This window comes from Mirounga leonina, unplaced genomic scaffold (assembly GCF_011800145.1).
Source record: "Mirounga leonina isolate KUSES-001 unplaced genomic scaffold, KU_Mleo_1.0 Mir_129, whole genome shotgun sequence".
NCBI lineage: Eukaryota > Metazoa > Chordata > Mammalia > Carnivora > Phocidae > Mirounga > Mirounga leonina.
Window position 1 is genome coordinate 37,608,144 of NW_023270323.1, and position 15,536 is coordinate 37,623,679.

Here is a 15,536-nt window from a genome sequence, read left to right on the forward strand (position 1 = left end):
CAATGAGCCTCCATATATCTTCACCCAGATTCCAGAGTTTTTATGTTTTGCCACATTTATCTTTATTCTGAAAGCGTACATTTTAAACCCATGTCAAATATCAAGTGTCATTCATGCTTTGCTTTTATTCTATATTCAAAATATGATTTTTTTTTTTAAGATTTTATTTATTTGCGAGAGAGACAATGAGAGACAGAGAGCATGAGAGGGAGGAGGGTCAGAGGGAGAAGCAGACTCCCTGCCGAGCAGGGAGCCCGATGCGGGACTCGATCCCGGGACTCCAGGATCATGACCTGAGCCGAAGGCAGTCGCTCAACCAACTGAGCCACCCAGGTGTCCCAAAATATGATTTAATTTTCATTTATTTTGTATCTTTCTCAGGGGAAGTCCCCTCATCTCCTTACATTTGTTTTTCTCATCTGAAATGTGAAGATAATAACATTTTTGGGTTAGGTTGTTATAAGGGTTAAGTGAGCTAGTGCACACAAAACACTTAGCCCAGGATCTGGCACACAATAGGCACTCAACAAATATTAACCTTTCATTCATTCATTTTTATTAACAAATATTTATTGAGAAAGTTGTTGCTATTGTTCTTGTTGTGTATCTTTGATGACTGATAAATAATCAATCCCAGGAGGTAAGCACTGGTAATAAGAGTTAAAATTATAGTACGTTGACACAGATGAAATAAATTGCTATTGGAGTTTTGCTTCAAAATAATTTGCAGGAGGAATGGGTAGGGATGTAGATGAAACAAGATTTTGAAGCTGGATGATGGGTACATAAGGTTTCATTATATTATCTTCTTTCTTGTATGTGTTTGAAATTTTCCATAATACAAAGTTAGAAAAAAAAGTACAAAGACACAGACATACAAATCAAATTAACCACTCTCAAATGCCTAGTAAATGTCACATTTTCTCAGAGTTGGGTCATTTAATTGGTTTAAAAAATAGTAAAATGAGACAATGAATCTTCGGCTTCTGACGGCCACAGAAGTTGGCTTCATGTACCTGCACCATTAATTTGACAGCCAGTTTTCCACATTATTTTAGTATTGAGCTTTGGCACAAATTATGTCTAGGCATTTTACCCATAGGCTATGCCTGAATAATAAATTGTTTACTTATATCAGGTCTATTTCATTACATAGGCATTTATAAGATTATATTTATAAATATGATTCTTAAATCTACTGATTAATTTAGGCCCTAATCAATGGAAACCCAAACATCTTCCATGCAATGAAGCTGGTATGGTTTAAATTTGTGTTATGGTGGCTGTATTCTGAGAGTCAAACAGCAAAATTTTTTTGAATTATCATTTTGCTTTACTACTTGGATAAGAAGAAACAAATATAAACAAGAGAGAAGTTGTAAACTTGAATAGTTTCCAAGTTAGAGATCCCTGAGTATTTTTAGTGAACCTCTTGAACTTGTCTGAAAATGACTTTTCAGATGAACACACGTGTGTTCCACTCTTCCCACCTTCTCCAAAATCTTGCTCCATTAATTATCTCCTCCCCAAACTGATTCTTCAGTCTCTCTCCATGTTCTTACTTATGGTGGTTGCGTGGACTAGTCTAGTCTGGTATTCCTTGTCTTGAAATACAACAAGACTCTTCCCAGGCACCAAACTCTTGCTGATGCGCCAGAAGAGGACAAGAGTATGTGCTGTAGGTGTTAAGACATTGTGGACAGAGAAATCAGTGGCTGCTCAGTGTCCCAAGGGCAGAGGACATGAATTGTGGCACTGGTTCCTTCAAGCTGCTCCTCACAAGGCCATCTTTGGGCAGCTTATTCCAGGGTAAATAAGAGCAGATATGTGTTTCATAACATCACACGAGGCTCCCGAGCAACTCTGAATAGGCCAGCAAGTAAAGAATAAAATAACAAATTGCACAAAGAAATATCAGCATAGGGTTCAATTTTTCCTCTTTAAGCCCAGAACCAGCTCTGGCCTCGACCTCCCTGATCTGCTCTGCCTAGCCCTGCTCATAGAAGGAGCTGCAAGTCTAACTTCATTCTTTCATCAGAAAAACATGAAAGTGATATTTTAAAAAGCAATGGATTCTAAATGATGACTTTCACTGCTGATGACATCCTGGAAAAGGGGAATTTAAATTTTTCTCATCTCTGTCCTTACATATTTGAACTCTTTGGAAGGACTCTATGGAAACAAACTCAGTTGGGTTTTAAGTGTATTCAGTGGTTACTAAGAAAGGTTAGTTTGAATCCCTGGGATGGTTCCTTATTTTCGTCCTCACAGTTGTTTTGCACGAGATATTAGCTTAATTCTCCCTCTCTGTTCCCTGTTAACTATAGCTGTGGCTTGCCGGAAATACGTAATTCCAATATTCAAAGTCAATCATATGTATTTAATGAAATTAGATATGACTGTAGTTTGGGATGGAAACCTGGTGCAGAATGCCATACATTTTCATTTTTTCTTGCTTTTTTCCATCTTACTGTACTAAATGGATTTGCTTCATTTAATCACCAGCTCTTAGAATCTAAAGGTTCCTTATACATCAGGGTTGGGATTGATTCAGTACTGTATCATCTGCACGTAGCATCTGGAACACTGTATGTGCCTAGCAAATATTTGCTGAATAGCTCTATCCGGGTGCATCTTCCCACTCAGTGCAGGAATATTTTCAACCATTTTCCTTCTGCTTGAACCTTTCTGGTTCCAGGGAGTCTCTTCCTTTCTCCTTCCTTCCCACCTCTACTCCCTCCTCTCTCAGGACATCTATGTTAAGTAAATGTGTGCTGGGCACTGTGTTGGGCTCTGGAATATTAACAGTGAAAATATGCTTCTTGCCCTCATGGAATTCACAGATGAGTAGGGAAGACAAATATTTTTTAAAAGATTTTATTTATTGGGGTGCCTGGGTGGCTCAGTCGTTAAGCGTCTGCCTTTGGCTCAGGTCATGATCCCAGGGTCCTGGGATCCAGCCCCGCATCGGGCTCCCTGCTCCACGGGAGGCCTGCTTCTCCCTCTCCCACTCCCCCTGCTTGTGTTCCCTCTCTCGCTGTGTCTCTCTCTGTCAAATAAATAAATAAAATCTATTTTTTTAAGATTTTATTTATTTATTTGAGAGAGAACACAAGCAGGGGGGAGGGGCAGAGGGAGAGGGAGAAGCAGACTCCCCACTGAGCAGGGAGCCCGATGTGGCACTCGATCCCAGGACCCTGAGATCATGACCTGAGCGGAAGGCAGACGCTTAACCGACTGAGCCAACCAGGCGCCCAAGACAAACGTTTATTAAAAGGTCAAGTGAGAGTGGGGCGCCTGGGTGGCTCAGTCGTTAAGCGTCTGCCTTCGGCTCAGGTCGTGATCCCGGGGTCCTGGGATCGAGCCCCGCGTCGGGCTCCCTGCTCCGCGAGAAGCCTGCTTCTCCCTCTCACACTCCCCTTGCTTGTGTTCCCTCTCTTGCTGCCTCTCTCTCTGTCAAATAAATAAATAAAATCTTTAAAAAAAAAAAAAAGGTCAAGTGAGAAAAGTAAAGATAAATGCTAAGATGGAGAGCACAGAGGACAAAGTGGCCTCCTCCAGGAGGTCAGGAAGGATTCCATGAAGATGGGAGAAAGATAAATGGCAGCTGGTTTGGTATAGAAAAGAAGGAAGACCACCCAGGCAGAAGAACGTGAATGTTCGAGACTGGGAGGTGGGGAGGACCTTATTGTGCACTGGGACTGAAAGAAGGCCAGTGTGGCTGCAGCCAGCTGAGTGAGGGGGGAGCAGGGACAAGCTGGGGCTGGGCACCAACAGGAGGGCCTGCCACAAAGGGCCTTGTAAACTCTCCTAAGGAACTTGGACTTCATCCTAAGAGCACTGGGAAACCATCCAGTGGTTTTTACAAGGGGGTGACATGATCAAGTTGGCATCCCTCTCAAGGCTAGATTGTGTGTGTGTGTGTGTGTGTGTGTTACAAAGTTCTTCCCTCTACTGACTTAAAACTGCTTCCATATAACTTTGCCTCACTGGTCTTTGTTCTGTCTCTCTTCTGGAGCTCTCCAGAAACAAATCCACTCCCTCTTCTCAGTGATGCCTTTTCAAACTGCAGTTCTGTTTCAGTGTCTTACTATCCTGATCACATTCTTCTGTATTTTCTATATTATCAATCTTCCTAATGAAATGGGTCTCATGGAGTTGAGTACAGTCCTCCAGAAAGTTTTGGAGAATAACAAATACGTTAGTTTCTGTGATCAGGACACTATTCCAGAGACAAATTCATCACCATTTCATATTAAGTTTGTAGTTTACCAAGCAACCCCAACCCCCAGCCTTTCAAGATGCAAAGCTTATAAATCGGAGGGTCTCTCTCATTCTGTTTTTGCTCCATTTTTTAAGTACAAATAAATACAGTAGCTCTGGGGTTCAGCCCTGACACTGCCATCAACTTGCTGTATAATCCTGGAAAGGTCACATATTCTCTCCAGGCCTCTCTGCTTTACAGAGCGGAGAACTTCTCTCCCCAATCCTGATGTATCATTCTGTGTGGTACAAACCCCATTCCTGAATGAGTCTTGGGCTGTATCCATCCTTCTCACTCAATCTCTCCAGAAGAGTGACTTAATCTGATAGGTGAGTTTGGAAGGAGAACATGGACACCCGTAGCTCATGCCTTTCTATCTCCTCTTTCTTTGGGAGCAAGCTGGCCCACAGAAAGGATGTGCCCTGGCCTGCTACCCTGTGCTAAAAGTTTTACAAGGAGTGTGAGTCCCCAGGGAGACCTCAGCAGTCCAGTGGGGTTCTGTATTGGGAGGCCCACTTGCCTGCAGATTTAAGCCAGTTATTTCATCATCTGGTTAATATTCCAGAGCCCAACACAGTGCCCAGCACACATTTACTTAACTTATTTACTTATTACATCAACAGTAATAAAATAACAGTTCTATCCCCAACTGCCTTATGTCATTGTTCTCTCTCTCAGTTGGTTCAGATACAGTGCTATTTATTGGGCCCTCCCAAACAATGAGAAGATAACCAATGTTCATTTTCTAAAATTCCTTGTCTCTAAAAACAGGACTTTGCATTTATCCCATTCAATGTCTTTAGGTTGGTTCCAGCCTGTATTTCACTACAGCCAAAATTAGCACTAATTGGTACCCAGTGGTCTGGAGGAGTTAACTCATGTCTTTAACCAATTAGCTAACTCTGACTAAGTGATGTTGACCCTGGAATACATTCAAGAAAAAGAAAGCAGTACGCTGAAACGTTGCCACAGCATTATTCTCAATGCCATATTACACTAATATGGAAGTTCCCATTAGTGAAAGACCATTTCTTTGGGAGGCTCAAAATCAGATATGTTCTGCATTTAATTCCACTCTGTTGTAACTAATGTTACTAAACTAAAAACCATAGAAGGTTTTTGAGGAACCTCAGTACTGTTTTCCACAGTGGCTGCACCAGTTCACATTCCTACCAACAGTGCACATATGACACGTCCTCTGAAAAGTTTGTCCATGGTGCTTGTCATGCAATAAATGCAGAACTAATCCTATACACTGGTGATGGTGGCGTGTCAAATTGTTAGTAATAGTAGTTTATATTTGCCAACTGCTTTATGTGATTCAAAGAAGTCTCAAGTATAGTATCTCACTTGGGTTTGCCAGCAGCCCTGTGGAAGAAACAGGGTAAGAAGTATTGTCTTCACTTAACAAATGAGGAAACTGGCTCAGAAGGGTTCAGTAATGTGTCCTAAACCACACAGTATATTTAGTAATGGAACCAGAACACAGTCCTGAAAATATTGTCTAAAATTGTCTAAAATTTCCTCTGATTCCCTGGCCACTCCAATTATGTATTATCTTCCAGCCTGAATGGGTTCTTATTTATGACCCTGATACAGATGTGAATATCACACATTCATCACTACACTCAGTGCTCTGAGTAAATTGCCTCTTCATATTGTTCACTGGTGTCCATAACACAGGGCATATGGCATTAGATCCCAGCTTCCCCAGGTCAGGGGCCAAGTGCATGCTATGCTGTTCTTCCAGCATGACGTTTAATGTGGAATGGCAAAACCATATCTGATTTTTTTTTAAGAGAATGGAGAATGTATTTGATATCCACCTTCTCTTTTTCTCTCTTTACTTGGTTTTATAGATACAATATTAATGCATAGTGGAATGGCTCTAAGACTGTAGGTATTAGAAACAGACTATGAGCTTTCATTCCTGGCTCTACCAATTGCTGTTTGGTTTAGGGCAAATTACTTAATCAACTTGCCTTATTTTGGGTTCTCCTGAAAGCAGAGCCTGAAATAAGAACTTGGGTGAAGATAATTTACTTCAGAAGTGATCCCAGGAAGCGAAGGTGGGAAAATTGAGATTTGGAAAGGAGGAAAACCAATGAGAGGTGTATTAATGATTTGGTTGCTGTTGTGGGCAAATGAGACTCACTTGTGCTTGGGACCTTCTGAGGACCTGTGTAAGAACTGTCTGTCACAAGATGGGGATACTGGTGCATTTACCTACTGATTCCTGCCCCCACTGGTTGCGAGTAGACCCTAAGGTCATTGTCTTGACCCCTCCCCCTTCTAGATTGCTGGGTGGCTGAGCAGCTTCTCAAGGCTTCAAAGAAACTCCTGAGGCAGCAAAGCAGAGAAGTGCTGAGGCCCAGAATTGATGTGGGACCTTGCCAACATGCATGCAACTATGCATACAAGGTGCACTGAAATCAAGCATACCAGGACATGTGGCATGGTTCTTCACAAGTATCTACTATAATCCATAGGTCTTGGTTATTGCATCTGTGATAAGGGGTTGCAAGATACTTCTTCACAGAGTGATAATGATGTTTAAATGAGATAGTGAACAGTTCCTGGCAAACTTGATATACTTGTTAAATATTAGTGATAATGATGATGGGGATAAGTTTTTTATCTTATACCAAATCCATAGTAATTCCACCTGAAATTAAGGTCATAGGCAGTCCATATATTTGCCATTTCTGTGTGATTATATTATTGGTTAGACTATAACTAATCTGAAATTGTTTAAAACTAGCTATATACTATATTGTTGCATTGAAGATAATTTATAGTCTGTTATTTTAAGTTAAATAGTCACCAAAAAGTAAAAGTAGCAAATGATAATCCTGAATGTCTGTCACCATAAAATTAAAAGGAATACATTTATAGGAGTATGGGGTTTGTGTGTGTGTGTGTGTGTGCCCATATACACACTTAATTTTAGTAATTCATGAAAGATTTAATCTGTATGATCTTCATATTTCATAGGTCTTATATTTTGGATCCCTAGTTATGTTAATCTGCAGTTTGGCATTTTCTTTTTTTTTCCTCCAACATTATGACAACAATATTGATTATATTCCCCATGCTGTATTTTTCATCCTACTGATTTATTTATTTTATAACTGGAAGTTTGGACCTCTTAATCCACTTACCTATTTCTCCCATCTTCCCAACGCCCTCCCCTCTGGCAATCACCAGTTTGTTCTCTATATTATTCTGTTTTTGTTTGTTTGTTCATTCGTTTTGTTTTTTTAGATTCCACATATAAGTGAAATCATACAGCATTTGTCTTTCTCTGCCTGACTTACTTCATTTAGCATTATATTCTCTAGATCCATCCATGTTGTTGCAAATGGCAAGATCGCATTCTTTTTTATGGCTGAATAATATTCCACTGTGTGTGTGTGTGTGTGTGTGTGTATACACCACATCATCTTTATCCATTCATCTATAGGTTTTGACACTTGCATTGCTTCCGTATCTTGACTGTTGTATACTATGCTTTCCGTAGGGATGCATATATGTTTTTGAATTAGTGTTTTCATTTTCTTTGGATAAATACCGAGTCCTGGAATTAACTGGGTTGTATGGTAATTCTATTTTTAGGTTTTTGAGGAACCTCAGTACTGTTTTCCACAGTGGCTGCACCAGTTCACATTCCTACCAACAGTGCATGAGGGTTCTCTTTTCTCCACGTCCTCACCAACACTTGTTATTTCTTGTCTTTTTAGTATTTGCCTTTCTGACAGCTATGAGGCGATATCTCATTGTGATTTTGATTTGCATTTCCCTGGGGATGAGTAATGTTGAGCATTTGTCACTTGTCTGTTGGCCATCTGTATGTCTTCTCTAGAAAAATGTCTATTCAGGTCCTCTGCCTCTTTTTTAATTAGATTGGTTTGTGCGGGTGTGTTGAGTGGTATACATTCTTTACATGTTTTTATTTTTTAAATTTTTTAAAAGATTTTATTTATTTTATTTGACAGAGAGAGACAGCAAGAGAGGGAACACAAGCAGGGGGAGTGGGAGAGGGAGAAGCAGGCCTCCCGTTGAGCAGGGAGCCTGATGTAGGGCTCGATCTCAGAACCCTGGTATCATGACCTGAGCCAAAGGCAGACGCTCAACGACGGAGCCACCCAGGCACCCCTCTTTACATATTTTTATATTAACCCCTTATCATGCATATCATTTGAGAATATCTTCTCTTCAGTAGGTTGCCTTTTAGTTTTTTGTTTTGTTTTTAAAGATTTTATTTATTTATTTGACAGAGAGAGACACAGTGAGCGCAGGATCACAAGCAGGGGGAGAGGGAGAGGGAGAAACAGGCTTCCCGTGGAGCAGGGAGCCCGATGTGGGGCTCGATCCCAGGACCCTGGGATCATGACCTGAGCCGAAGGCAGACGCTTAACGACTGAGCCACCCAGGCGCCCCAGTTGCCTTTTAGTTTTGTTGATTGTTTCCTTCACCATGTGGAAGATTTTATTCTGATATAGTCCCAGTGGTTTATTTTTGCTTTTGTTTCCCTTACCTGAGGAGACGTAGTTAGAAAAATGTTGCTTACAGTTGATGCTGAAGAGATTACTGCCTATGTTTTCTTCTAAGAGATTTATGGTTCAGGTCTCACATTTAGTTCTTTATTCATTTTGAGTTCATTTTTGTGTGGTTTAAGAAAGTGATCCAGTTTCATTATTTTGCATGTCACTATCCCGTTTTCCCAACACCACTTTTTGAAGCGACTGGATATTCTTGAAGAGACTCTTTTTCCCATTGGATATTCTTGCCTCCTTTGTCATAGATTAATTGACGATATAGGTGTGGGTTTATTGCTGGGTTTTCTATCCTGTTCCATTGATTTATGTCTATTTTTTGCCAGTATAATACTGTTTTTGATTACTATAGCTTTGCAGTATATCTTCAAATCTGGGATTGTGATACCTCTTACTTTGTTCTTTTTTTCTAAAGATTTCTTTGGCTATTTGGGGTCTTTTGTGGTTCCATACAAATTCTAAGATTATTTGTTCTAGTACTGTAAAAAGTACTATTGGTATTTTGATAGTGATTCATTGAATCTGTAGATTGCTTTGAGTGGTATAGACATTTTGACAATATTAATTCTTCCAACCCATGAGCATAAAATATCTTTTCATTTGTTTGTGTCCTCTTCAATTTCTTTCATTAATATTTTATAGTTTTCAGAGTACAGGTCTTTCATCTCCTTGGTTAAGTTTAATACCTATGTATTAAGGAATACCTAGGTATTTTATTCTTTTTGGTGCAATTGTACATAGAATTGTTTTCTTAATTTTTCGTTCTTGCTACTTTTATTAGTGTACAGAAATGCAGCAGATTTCTGTATATTACCTTTGTGTCCTGTGACTTTATTGAATTCATTTGTTAGTTCTAATCGTTTTTTGGTGGAGTCTTTAGGGTTTTCTATATATGGTATCATATCATCTGCAAATAATGACAGTTTTACTTTTTTTTTTTTTTTAACCAATTTGGATGCCTTTCTTTTATTTTTGTTGCCTGATTGCTGTGGCTAGGACATCCAGTACTATGTTGAATAAAAGTGGCAAGAACAGACATCCTTTTCTTGTTCCTGATCTTAGAGGAAAAAGTTTTGTTTTTCTCCATTGAGTATGATGTTAGCTGTGGGTTTGTCAGATGTGGCCTTAATTGTGTTGAGGTATGTTCTCTCTAAACCAATTTCATTGAGATTTTTCTTATCAGATGTTGAATTTTGTCAAAAGCTTTTTCTGCAACTATTGAGATATCATATGATTTTTATCTTTCATTTTGTTGATGTGGTATATCACATTGATTTGCAGATATTGAACCATTCTTGCATCCCTGGAATAAATCCCAGTTGATCTTGGTGAATGATTTTTTTAATGTATTATTAAATTCAGTTTGCTGATATTTTGAAGATTTTTTCATCTATGTTCAACAGGAATATTGGCCTGTAGTTTTCTTTTTTTGTAGTGTCTTTGGATGGTTTAGAATCAAGGTAATTCTGGCCTCATAGAATGAATTTGGAAGCTTTACTTCCTCTTCTATTTTTTGGAATAGTTTGAGAATAGGTATTAACGCTTCTTTGAAAAATGTTTGGTAGAATTTATCTGTGAATCCATCTGATCCTAAACTTTTGTTTTAAGGAGTTTCTGACTACCCATTCAATTTTATTACTAGTAGTCAGTCTGTTCAGATTTGTTATTTCTCCCTGATTCAGTTTGGAAGATTGTATGTTTCTAGAAGTTTATTCATTTCTTCTAGGTTTCCAGCAATTTTCTGGCATGTAATTTTTTGTAGTAGTCTCTTACAACCCTTTGTATTTCTGTGGTATCAGCTTTTACTTCTCTTTCATTTCTGATTTTATTTATTTGAGTCTTCTCTTTATTTCTTGATGAGTCCAGCTAAAGGTTTATCAACTTGGTTTGTCTTATCAAAGAAGCTGCTCTTGGTTTCATTGATTTTTTTCTATTATATTTTTAGTCTCTATTTCATTTATTTGAGCTCTGATCTTTCTTATTTCCTTCATTCTATTGGTTTTGATTTTGTTTGTTCTTTTTCTAGTTTCTTTAGGTATATGGTTAGATTGTTTGAGATTTTTCTTGCTTCTTGAGGTAAGCCTATATTGCTATAAACTTCCATTTTAGAATTGCTTTTGCTCTGTCCCAAAGATTTTAGAGTGTTGTGTTTTCATTTTCATTAGCCTCCATGTATTCTTTGATTTCTTCTTTGACCCAATGGTTGTGTAGTAGCATGTTGTTTAGCTTCTATGTTTTTGTGTTTTTCCCATTTTCTTCTTTCTTGTAGTTGATTTCTAACTTTCATACTGTTGTGGTCAGAAAAGAAGCTTGATATGATTTCAATCTTCTTAAATTTATCAAGATTTATTTTGTGACCTAACATATGAACTATCCTGGAAAATGTTCCATGTGTGCTTGAAATGAATGTATATTCTGTTGGTTTTGGTGGAATGTTCTGTATATATCTGTTAAGTTCATCTGGTCCAATGTGTCATTTAAAGCCATTGTCTCTCTAGGTGATGAATCCATTGATGTAAGTGGAGTGTTAAATTCCCCTCCTATTACTCTATTACTGTCAGTTTCTCCCTTTATGTCTGTTAATATTTGATTTATGTATTTAGGTGCTCCTATGTTGGGTGCATAGATACTTAAAATTGTTATATCTTCCTGTTGGATTGATCCCTTTATCATGTAATGCCCTTCTTTGTCTCCTATTACAGGCTTTGTTTTAAAGTTTATTTTGTCTGATAGAAATATTGCTACTCTAGCTTTTTTTTTTTTTTTCACTTCTATTTACATGGTAAATGTTTTTCCATTCCTTTTCTATCAGTCTGTATGTGTCTTTAGGTCTGAAATGAGTCGGTTGTAGGCAGCATATAGATGGGTCTTGTTTTTTTAACCATTCCATCACCCTATATCTTTTTATTGGAGCATTTAGACCATTTACATTTAAAGTAATTATTGATAGGTAAGTACTTATTGCCATTTTGTTAATTGTTTTCTGGTTGTTTTGTACTTCTCTCTTCCTTTCTTTCTGTCTTGCTTTCTTTCCTAGTGACTGGTGACTTTCTTTAGTTTTATGCTTGGATTCCTTTCTCTCTCTCTCTCTCTTTTTATCCATCTATTATAGGGTTTTTGTTTGTGGTTACCTTGAGGTTCATATATAACATCCTAAGTATTTAGCAGGCTCTATTAAGTTGATGGTTACTTAAGTTTGAACACATTCTAAAAGAACTTCATTTTTTACTGCCCCCCTCCATGTTTTATGTATGTATTATCATATTTTACATCTTTTTATCCTGTGTCTTCTTAACTAATTTTCTTTATTTTATTTTATTTTATTTTATTATGTTATGTTAGTCACCATACAATACATCATTAGTTTTTGATGTAGTGGTCCATGATTCATTATTTTCATGTAACACCCAGTGCTCCATACAGTATGTGCCCTCCTTAATACCCATCCCCGGGCTAACCTATCCTCCCACGCCCGTCCCCTCTAAAACCCTCAGTTTGTTTCTCAGAGTCCATAGTCTCTCATGGTTCGTCTCCCCTCCAACTCCCCCCCCTTCATTTTTCCCTTCCTTCTCCTAATGTCCTCCATGCTATTCCTTATGTTCCACAAATAAGTGAAACCATATGATAATTGACTTTCTCTGCTTGACTTATTTCACTTAGCATAATCTCCTCCAGTCCCATCCATGTTGATGTAAAAGTTGGATATTCATCCTTTCTGATGGCTGAGTAATATTCCATTGTATATATGGACCACATCTTCTTCACTAATTTTCTGAGGTCTGATTGATTTTACCACTTTGGTTTTTTAACCTTCTTACTAGCATTATAAGTTATCTACTACCTTTACTCTATATGCTTGCTTTTACTTATGACATTTTTTCCTTTCTTAATTTTCTTCTAATTATGGCCTTTTCTGCTTAAAGAAGTCCCTTTAATATCATAAGGCTGGTTTAGTGGTGATGAGTTCCTTTAACTTTTATTTTTCTGGGAAATTTTATCTCTCCTTCAATTCTGAATGATAACGTTGCTGGGTAGGGCCTTCCTGGTTGTAGACTTTTTCCTTTCAGCACTTTAAATATATCATGCCCCTTTCTTCTAGCTTGCAAAGTTTCTGCTAAAAAATCAGCTGATAGCCTTATGGGTTTTCCCTTGTACTTAAGTAGTTGCTTCTCTCTTACTGCTTTTAAGATTCTCTCCTTATCTTTAATTTTCAACATTTAATTTTTAAATTTTTTTGAAGATTTATTTATTTGAGAGAGAGCACACATGCATGTGAGTGGGGGGAGGGGCAGAGGGAGAAAAATCTTCAAACAGACTCCCCACTGAGTGCGGAGCCCGACGCAGGGCTCAATCCCATGACCCAGAGATCATGACCTGAGCCCAAACCAAGAGTCAGTTGCTTACCCATCTGAGTCACCCAGGCACCCTTTATCTTCAACATTTTAATTATTATATGTTTTGATGTGGACCTCCTTGGGTTCATTGTTTAAGTGCTTTCTGAACCTAGATGTCTGTTTGCTTCCCCAGGATAGGAAAGTTTTCAGCTATTATTTCTTCAAATAATTTTTGTACACCTTTCTCTCTTTCTTCTCCTTCTGAGACCCCAAATAAAGGGTCTAAGAAGGGGCATTTAAGATGAAATCCATAATTCTTGATTATGGCAGCATACTCAAGTTATAATGGTGCCCAAATTTATACTAAGAAGCCTCATCCTAATTCTGGTTCTAGGAACAAAAATGAGATGCTGAAGTGAAGAGGGAGAGAAAGGATGTTTTCTTGCTCTTATCTGAGCAGTAAAGTACAAAGTTCTGACCTGTCTTTTGCCTCTTACTCCTTTTTCTAATGCATCTCCTCACCAGTCCTACTGTGTTCTACTGTTAAAGGATCTGAGCCAAATTCCCACCCTTCTCAGTAATCCAAGGATGACTAACCTGACTTTAATAATCCCCACAGTATTTGGATTTTTTTAAAAAACAGATATCTATGAGCCCAAAAGAACTGCTAATTGATAGAATTTCTGGCTAGATGACAAAGCAAATTTTAAAGATCCAGATAGTGAGGGAGAAAGAGTTTAAGGTTTTGCAGACTGCAGTGAGGAGTTGGCCGCTCCTCACCCTGTCACTGCTTATCGTTGCTCCTTCTTTTTCTTTCCTTCCAGCCCCATAGTTTTTTAATAACTCTAAGATTATTCCCAGTTGTTTATAGGCAACCATAGAAGAGATATTTGGGTGAGGAACAGAGGGTGGAACATAGCAATGTGGCTCCTCATGTGAACTGGGAGTGAACTGTGTCATATTTCTTTGTATTTATATGGATTTTAAAAGGCTCAAAACTACTATTTTCAGAAGGAATTTTTCTTACAGTCTGATTTATAATACTAATTTGCTTAGCAAATGTATCTCCTTCCCTTCCTTCTGTCCTTTCTTTTTAAAAGATGGTGCCAAGTTAAATTTTACCCAGCAAGTATGTTCATTACAAATTCTGAACTAGTCTAAAATAATGAGTATTAACAAAACATGAGCAATTTGGATAAAATTCATAATCTGCAGTTTCTCAAGGTACTATACTTAAAGAATAAGTAACAAACTGAGTACGTGGATGGGCAAATATGCGTTCACTCTTGCATACTATTCCTTTTCTCTTGTATTTTGTCACCATAATCTCTCTGAATAATAAGGCTACTAGGCTCTGTTAGACTGTCTCTCACACCCGTCTCTTCTCCACACCCACTGCCTGAATCAGCCCAGCAGTTCTTATCTCCTGGCTCATTCTTCTCCCATTCAACCTCCCACACTACATTAGAGTGATCTTTCTAAAACTCAGATCTTACCATGGCATCTACCTCTTGCCATGGCATCAAACTCTTGATGGCTTCTCATTGCCCTCTGAATGAAGTCTGTACATCTTAACACAGTTTTAAAATAAAAAAAGCCCTTTACAATTTTGCTGAGCTCATTTCTCCAGACTTGCCTACATACATCCTTCCCCATATTTCTCACTGTCATTTACCTGGACATCCTGTGCACATTCCCACCATTACACTGTCTCTCCTGCTTCTTCCTCTGCTTGAAATTTGTTTTACTAGAGCAAAAATAATCATTCCCTTCATTCCCTTGTACTTTATATAATACAAAACATCGTAATTTATTGAAACATCTAACTCACTCTATTTATTTTTGTTTGCCTCTATGAAATGGGCACAACATCTGAATGATCCAATGGACAGGGTATTGAGTCCTTCTACAGAAGAATCAGATCCAGATCCCAGCTCTGGTGCCACATAGTTGCTGTTCCCTAGTTTTTGATAGTAAAAGTCCAAGAAATACTTTTTTAGTTTATTTGCAAAAAATATCTCCTATGTAGAGGTATGTATATAATACTCTTCAGCCTAACAAGCTTCCACTGAACACTTACTTTGCACAAGGCAGAGTGTTAGCATTGGGGGATGAATGAAGTCTTCCATAGTAAGGGTGAGGCTTATGATGGTCTTGAAAAGCCATAAAAATCGGGGCACCCGGGTGGCTCAGTTGGTTAAGCAACTGCCTTCGGCTCAGGTCATGATCCCAGAGTCCCTGGATGGAGTCCCGCATCGGGCTCCCTGCTCAGCAGGGAGTCTGCTTCTCCCTCTGACCCTCCCCCCTCTCATGTGCTCTCTCTCTCTCTCTCAAATAAATAAATAAAATCTTAAAAAAAAAAAAAGAAAAGCCATAAAAATG

The 15,536-nt window shown here is 38.4% G+C and overlaps 1 protein-coding gene across 1 annotated transcript in view; it reads left to right on the plus strand.

Annotated features, from left to right (window-relative positions):
- The window catches only part of NMU (neuromedin U), a 145,522-nt gene that overhangs the window by 67,271 nt on the left and 62,715 nt on the right, over positions 1–15,536 (plus strand). The gene's annotated exons all lie outside the window — the stretch shown is intronic.